The sequence below is a fragment of the Apium graveolens genome, chromosome 1 (assembly GCF_009905375.1).
Source record: "Apium graveolens cultivar Ventura chromosome 1, ASM990537v1, whole genome shotgun sequence".
In the NCBI taxonomy this organism is placed as follows: domain Eukaryota; kingdom Viridiplantae; phylum Streptophyta; class Magnoliopsida; order Apiales; family Apiaceae; genus Apium; species Apium graveolens.
In genome coordinates, this window is record NC_133647.1 from 139,963,175 (window position 1) to 139,971,202 (window position 8,028).

The window sequence follows — 8,028 nt, forward strand, 5'->3', positions numbered from 1 at the left end:
GTGCCATCATAGGCTTTGATAGTGGGCATCTTGAATTTCCTTGAGATATGGGCATTCATTATCTCTTCTGTGAAGGGTGGAGTTGGATCATCAGGATCTCCAAGGGGAAGGAGATTGCTTGGATCAGTTCTTGGGACAGCAGCCCTTCTTCTTACCGGACCATCCAGGTCTATGATAGGAGGAGGATTTCTCCCCCTAGGAGGTATGTGGGTTCTGGTGGCTTGGTGAGCCTCCAAGTCACGCCTCAGCCTTTGGATTTCAGCCTCATGAGCCCTGATCTTTTCCTGCACTTCTTGGGGATTCACCCCTGGGGTACTTTGGGGGCGTTGCCTTCCATCGGCCATTGGCTCTTTTCCAGGACGCCTCCTTCTCGGGGCCACTTCATCATCCGAAGATTCGGAGTCTCTCTCAGTGTATGGACCAGAAAATTCCCGATCCTCAGGGATAGGATCCAAACCTCGTATATAGGGGGGCGACCGCCCTCGTGCTTCACTTCGCCCAGCATATCCGCTTCCTCCAACCTCAGGGTGAAGGGGCATCCCATAAGGGGGGTTAGTAGTAACAACAGTTGAATATTCATACCCGACGGGTCGAGAATTCACAGGTATATGTACTTGTTGAACTTGAGGATTCGTACCTTGAATAGTCGGGGGAGTTGTCCCTTGTGGCTGAGGTTGAGTTGCCCCTGTCTGGGCTTCCCCCTGAGTAGATGCATAAGTTGAATGGGGAGGAACCTCCACGGTTGATGAAATCACCTGGGTTGTCTCTGATGGTGTTCCTTCCTCTAGAGCTCCAATTGTTCTCCGTGTTCTCGCCATGGTTGTTGTTTTTCCCACAGACGGCGCCAAATGTTATGGATAAAAAGCTAAGGTTACTACTTGTTGTATTTAATACTAAGATTCGGGAGCTCAAGGCCTTTAATGGCTGCTCTCGTACTTCGTAGCTTAATTCTGCCTTTACGAGATGCCTACGTATCTCTGTGAATTAGAGAATAAAGCCAAAAAACGTAGTTCTGATTTGTGGGGTGAGACCCCTTATATAGATGTTGGTGGTCCTTGAATTGGACTTGGTATAGGAGACTTGGTGGGCAAGTCTCATAATTAGAATGGACTTTGGAGTCCTAGATAGTAGGAAACTGATTCCTTATCCTTTTAGGTCCCCTTGAGGCTTATCTATAAGGATTTATATCCTTATCAGGACTCTTCTCAACAGCTGATTTTTCCCTTATTAATTAATTACGAAATTAATTAATAATCAGGGCTTTTGGGCCATTTTTATTCGACCAGACCTGATCTGATCCATCAGGCTTAACCTTTCTGGTCTGAATATCATACATCTTCATATTGGGCCTAGCAGCCCATTAATTATAAAATCAGGACTTATTTATCCCTATCAAGTGTGGGTCCATAGAATGATGGACGGGATAACGAAAATATTTAGGCATGGGAAATACGAGGCTATAATGCTTAATGTTGATTTATATACGTATATGAATTGTTCTCCTATGACAAACCTCTATAGTTCAGAGGTAGGTTCCAAGCCAGATATTTTGTGGCAGTATATTTTTTTTCACATATACAGTTCTCTTCAATTCGTTCTTTTCTCTTCTTTTCATTTCATGTAAGCTGAGAAGAACAACCCTTCCAGAAAGGGGAGGTATTGCCGAATGACTATCTATCTGTGTGATAGAAGCATAGTAGGATACCAGCTATTGTTTAATCGCTTGTCAAGTACTAAAGGCTGGCCACCTTCTGTACTAACTAAGCGATATAACAAGTGTTCATGATCATAGTGATCTCTCAACAAATTCCTTTACTTCTATTTGATTGATCAAATTTTGGAAAATAGAAACAACTGAAAAAGGAGTAATAAAGTGGTGGTAGTATGCGGAATGGGAACACATTCGTGATACTAAGGTTGACGTGGTTATTAAAAGGTTATAGAACGCTAACGAGCAAAAGTATAACCAGTATAATATTAGGAACGGAAGGTAGTAGCGATTACGAACTGGAAAAGAATGGGTATTGAGAAGCAAAAGTTCTAATGATAAAAGCTATAATGAGAGTCTGTGCAATAGACTTGAAAGAATTTGGAATGATCACTTAATTCGGATTGAGTTATCTTACGACAATAGATCATATGTCATTATCGAGATGTCGCCTTATGAGATCCTTGAGGGAAGACAATGTCGATCTCCCTTACGTTAGGATGAAGTTGTAGAGCGCAAGATGCTCGGACCCGCAATAGTCCAAAGGACCAAGGATATGATAGATCTAATCAGAGGACGGCTGGTAGTAGCCCAAGATGGACATGATAAGTATGTTGATTTGACAAGAAAGGATAAAGAGTATGAAATAGGGGACCTAGTAATGTTATAGGTATCCCTTGGAAAGGATTGATGAGGTTCGGAAAGAAAGGAAAGCTAATTCTACAATTTGTTGGACCCTTGGATATATTAAGACGTTTGGGAAGTTAGCATATGAGCTAGCCCTAACCCCGAACATGTAGCAAGTTCATAACGTGTTCCACGTATCAATGTTAAGGAAGTGTAATTCGGATGCCAGTCAAATAGGGGCATATGAGCGCATAGATATGCAACCCGTCGTAACCTATATGGAGCAACCAGGAAGGGTTATAGAGTGAAAAGGAACAAGTGCTTAGGAGAAGGATTATCAAACTAGGCAGAGTTTGGTGGTAGAACCACAATGTGGAAAATTGACTCGAGAGTTAGAAAGTGTAATGCTAAGAAAGTATCCCCATTTGTTTTCTATCTGATTCCGGGACGGAATCCTTTTAAGGAGGGGAGACTGTAATAACCCCAATTTTTGAGAAATTTTGAAACCCTTATAAATAGTGTTTTTGCTGAACGAGAAAACTTTTCATGCCACGCTATGTAGGGGTTCTGTTATTGATCTTATGGGATATTATTAGTACTCTATGTGGTATATAAGTGTATGTAAAGATCGTCAGAATCCAATTCCGAACACTTTGATTTTTCCCGGAAATCCACAAGATACGGAGAGAATTGAGTATAAGGTAACAGGATAAAAAGGATTGAAATTAAAGGATTATAGGAGAGGATCATAAAAGGAATATAATATATTGAGAAAGGTTAAGGGAACCTAAGTAATAAGATCCCGGGTATGATCCCTCAAACGATAAACGAGAACGAAAGATAAGCGAACCGTAAAACAAATAAGTGACCAAGAGACAAGCTTGTACAAGAAGCCAGGGATTGTGACATCATCAAACCACAAGGTGTGGACAAGTGGGAGCATTATGACATGTGCAAGGTGACACAAGCATGACATAGAAGGGAAGGAAGTGTGGTTGAATTATAACCACACAAAATCAAGGTTAATTAAATCATTAACCAAAAACAACACAAAAATCAACCAACCAAGCAAATCATTTCATTTTCATCAAACAAAACACAAAAATCTCTTTCTTCCCAAGCTAGCTCTCGGCCCATTTCTTAAAATTTGAAGATCCAAGCTCCACCACTTACTATTTAGCAAGGTAATTATCTAAGCTTCCCCATGGATAGTTACATACTTCCTATAAGTTTAAGCTTCTAATTCCAAGCCAATCTTTTTCTATAAATCAAGGAAGAAGATGGTGAATAGTAACCTTCAAGAAATAACTTTAGTTTTCTTGAATTTTTATGAAAGATTAAGGTTATACAAGCAAGGATCAAGGTTCTTTAGGCATTCAAAGCTCTTGTGTTGTGTTAAAAAGCTTCAAGGAAGGTATAATCTCTTAACCAAGCTTTGTTATTGAATGTTAAGAGCATAATATGAGTATTTTAGTTCATGAGAGGCTTGATGGTTGTGTATGTAGAGATTAGTGAGTTTTGGGATGTTGTTGGATTGGTAAATGTTGTTGTTTTGATTAAAAGAACTTAAGTATGGTTAGAGTTAAGCTTAGGCATAAGTATGAATGTTAAACTTGAATTGGTTGGGGCTGTTATGATGTGGTTTGGATGGATGTTGGTTGTATGATTGATTTGAGGTTGAATTGTGATGGTTTTTGAATGGTTTAAATTTGGGAAATCGCGTAAATATAGCCGTCGTAACGTCCGATTTTCTTTAGACTGTTTTTGTGCATAACATTAGGACCCGAGAACCCCCTGCTAGATTATGACCATTGCCATTTCTAGATACCTCGTGTTACGAGCTTCGTTTTGATATGTAGTTCGTTCGATTCCGATGCACGGTTTAGGAGAAACGACCGTTTCAAGTAACGGCGTTTCGCGAACGAAACATTTCCCCTCGCCTTACTTTGAAACATAGGTTAAAGACCAAAAAGGGTTAATTAATGTATGAAACAATTATGGTAAGAGTGTTAGGCAGTTGGTAAGACACTCGCGAAGAAATCGCCTTAAAATTCGTAATGGTTAATTTATTAAAAATGGTGGAGCCGAGGGTACTCGAGTGACTTAAGAAAATCAGTAAGCGCAAAACAAGCGTTAGAGTCTAAGTTAGTTAAAGTATAGATTTACAAGTGACTTTGGTTTAATTCCAACTTACTTGTTGTTTATAGGTTACCAGACTCGTCCCGAGCCATTCGTAACCCCCAGTCGCTAAGGCAAGTTTTCTACCCGTTATACTGTTGTTGTGATGTATATATGTATATGCATTATCTTGCGATAGATGCATGTTGGTTAATTAGCAAATGTTACGATATATTGAAGCATGCTGATATGGTATATATATGCATGCCTGTTTCGTATTCTTGCCATATATATCTGTTGGTTCAGTTGATAATACCTATGCTAGAGGATAGCGGTAATTTGCATACACCCTTAGTATAGGGACCCAAAGGTGGAAATATTTTCTAAAACCGGGAGTCGAGGATCCCGAGTAGATTTTGTATATATGGATATATATATATATACTTATATATATATATGGTCATAGTTTTTAAAACTATTAATCGAATAAGGTTTATTCGATTACTTTAACTTTATTTTATTATTGAATATTATTTCGAATATTATTCGAGGACTTATGACTCCTTTTATTTATTTATCTGAATATTATTTGAATATTCATTCGAGGGCTTATGACTCTTTTATATTATTTATTGAATATTATTTGAATATTCATTCGAGGGCTTATGACTCAGTTTATATTATTTAATGAATATTTTTGAATATTCATTTGAGGATCTATGACTCCGATTATTGGCTGAGATTTGTTCTTTATTTTATTAAAGAATAAGGTGTAAATAATCAAACTTATTTTCGATTATTCAAATAAAGATAGTACTTTCATATAAGTATATCTTTGGTTATTTAATACTCGTTTCAAGTATAAGTTTTAATACTTCTACTTCAATTATTTTTATAAAGATTATTCTTTATGGGAATATTATTTAAATAATAATATTCAGTCATTTTCTAAATATTCTGGGGACTGATTTACTTCATTAAATCAGCTTTACTCCAAACACTCTATAAAGTGTTTTCGAGTCTTCAAAATGATTTTTAAAAGTTAGAGCGGATCCCAAAACTCATTTTTATATTTAAGATCTTCCTTTTTAAGGGGATTTAAATACTCGCTTAAAACCTGAGGGATCCGGCTCTGTGGTGTATTTTATATTCGCAACAAGGTTGCAGTTTTGGTAAATGAATTGATTACTTACCCAACGTTCGGGAAGTAAGTCCATCTATTGAGTCGGCATAAGCAACATGGGCTCAGTGGGCGTCCATGATAGTGTAAGTGGCTCAGTGGGAGTCCATCAAATGCATAAGTGGCTGAGTGGCAGTCCAGCATAAGGTCCTATTGAGACCAGGGTGATGACCAGTGGGGAATTCGTCCATCTACTAGTAGAAAAGGTTACTTATGGGTATCTTTGCCTGATCAGCAAGATATCTGGTTTATGCCAAAATTCTTTTCCCTTCCAAACTTATTGGATATTGCAATTCTGTTCATACTTTACATGACAGAGGTTTTCAGGAAATGTATAAAGGAAGATGTATATGTGGATATATATATATATCAGACTTAATGAAGTATGTCATAACTTCATTTCCTTTAATAATATTTTAAAGATTTATTCTATTCAAATCTTGTCTTGTAGTCTCATCTATGTGATGAACTGGTAAAAGCTCATTATACTTTGAACAGTGGTAGTTCAAGTAGCCTTATAAATGATATAAGTGTAGTCAAGTATTTGGTAACTTCATCTTTTAAACTTATATCTAATTAATAATTGTCTTATGTATGACAAAGATTTTCAGAAAAACGTTGAGACAAGGTTAGATATATGAGATCACCTTGCAACGATATTTTTTTTATACAGTTATACACTGGGACTTTGTGTATATTATGCATGGAAGAGGACTTCCAAGATTTTGAAAAGTATATATGTATATATATATATACTGAATATTTTGTGACTTCATCGCATTAAGATATCAACTTGGTTCATTTCTTTTGACCAAGACTTTCATGAGTACTAAGAGAAGGCTCATATACTATTAATCATTATACATATTATTTTGGTGGGCTTGCTGCTCACCCTTGCTTTCTTCTTTCATCACACAACAACAGATAGAAAGGATGAACAGGACCAAGCTCCCGATTCGCAAGCGATTAGGAGACGTTCCGCAGTTTTCTAGAAGCATTGATGCCGCCGTAGCTGAGGTAGGAACTACCAATAGGCTAGGCTTTCAACTTCTAATGTACCAGATTTATGTATAATTATGAATTGTAATAATGGCAAAGAAATGTAAATTTATTCAGAAAACCTTTTAAGGTGTATTGGCAGATAATTGTGGAATAAAATGACTTGTGGTTATTTTTGGATGTTCATCTCTGAGACTATAACGTATGGTGTGTGTGTTTATTGTGGGGTCACAGTACAGAGTAGTTGAGTAATTATTAAGATTGGGTGTTATTAAGGGAAATGGAACTCGTGACAACCCGGATCCCCGACCCCGGATTTGGGGGTGTTACATTTATGTTGTTAAAATTTAAATGAGAGAGTCTCTTGTGCCAATTCCAGCTTTCTTCAATTGATGGTCTACTTAACAGACAGATTGCAGAACCATCAGAGTTTGTTGAAAGTCCGGCTTCATAAATGTTACCATGCCTGTAACCTTTCAGAACTACTTTTCCTGTAGAATTACTTACAATTTCACAGTGTTCTTCAAATAAATCCACATGATAACCTCTGTCATAGATTTGACTCACACTTAGCAGATTGTATTTAAGTCCTGAGACAAGAGCTACTGATTCAATGATGACATTCCCAAGATTGATATTGCCATATCCCAGAGTTTTTCGCATGTTGCCATCTCCATAAGAAACTCCTGGGCCAGCTTTCTCCACAAAGTCCGATAGCAGGGCTTTATTTCCAGTCATATATCCTGAACATCCACTGTCCAGAACTAGGATGTTTTTCCTGTGGCCCTGCAATCACAAAGACCACTATTGGTTAGTTTTAAGGACCCAGACTTGCTTGGATCCTTTGGCCTTTTTAAGTTTGTTAGCATTTATAGCGGATTTAATTTCAGCATTTATGCTAACATACTTTTTATCAGAATTTATATCAGACTTTGTATCAGACTTTACACTAGAAGGAATAATACTAACTTTTTTCAAAGAAGGTTTTATTTGATAATAATCATAGTACAAACTATGATATTCCTTACAAGTATAAATGGAATGCCTTGCCTTTGTCACTTTTCCTTTCTTGCAGTCAGGAGATATGTGGCCTCTTTCACCACAATTGTAGCATTTAACATTTGAGTTGTCTCATCTGTCAGACTTTCCTCCTTTGCCTTCAGACTTTCTGAACCCTTTCTTATCAGAACTTCCACCTTTCCTGGAAAACTTCTTGCCCTTTCTGAATTTCCCGTAGGTTATCTTTGTGATACCCTTCACCATAAGAGCGCACAGTTGCATCATCTCTTCATCAACATCCATTTCAGGTAAACTTTCAGTTTTTGAATCATCATCATCAGAATATGATGACCTGAATCAGACTTTATGATGAGAGCCTTTCCTTTACCCCTCTTTG